Genomic DNA, 885 nt, shown 5'->3' on the forward strand with positions numbered 1-885 from the left:
ATCAAGTCTCCCGACGAGTGCTGGCATACAGTGTCCATCGACTGGATCACAGGGCTCCCTGTTTCCAATGGCAAAGATGCAATCATGACTTGTGTCGACAAGACATCGAAACGGCCCAAGTACTGCGCCACGACGTCGAACGTTGATGCACACCAAGCTGCAAAGGAGTTCTTTGACACTGTTGTCCGCAACCACGGTCTGCCTGCTGTCATAATTAGTGATCGAGATCCAAAGTTCACTAGTCAGTTTTGGCAAGCTTTGATGAACATCATGAACGTAAAACACTACATGACCACGGCCGGGCGAGCGCAAAGTGATGGAGCCACAGAACGGCAAAACCGAACGTTAGAGGATGCTCTACGTTGTCAAGTGTCCTACTTGGGTCACGACTGGACTGAACATCTCGGAACCATTGAGTATGCTCATCAAGGACTAGTACAAACATCTACGGGAATGACTCCCTTTGAAGTTGATACTGGCAGAAAGCTTCGTAATCCAGTGTTGAATGACGTATTGGCGTTAAATGAGTATGCAAAGAACTTTGCTGAGCGACGCAAGGAGTTGCTAAAGATGGCCCTGGAAAACCTCGAAAAGGCTCAAGCCCGCCAAAAGCAATACTACGATCGTAAGCGAGCCGAAGTGGAATTTAACGTCGGCGACAGCGTCATGCTAGCTACACGCGATATTCCGTTAAAGCATGCACAGCTACTCGACAAACGAGAAAAGTCAAAGTTCGTACCACGATTCATTGGTCCCTTCAAAGTGACGGGAGTAATCAACTCAAATGCGATGCGGTTGGCCCTACCTGCGTCAATGCGGCGTCTGCATAATGTCTTCAACGTTGACCGGTTGAAGCGCCACGTGCCAAATCCAACTCGATTCCAA

This window comes from Aphanomyces invadans, assembly GCF_000520115.1.
Source record: "Aphanomyces invadans strain NJM9701 unplaced genomic scaffold supercont1.91, whole genome shotgun sequence".
Classification (NCBI taxonomy): domain Eukaryota; phylum Oomycota; class Saprolegniomycetes; order Saprolegniales; family Verrucalvaceae; genus Aphanomyces; species Aphanomyces invadans.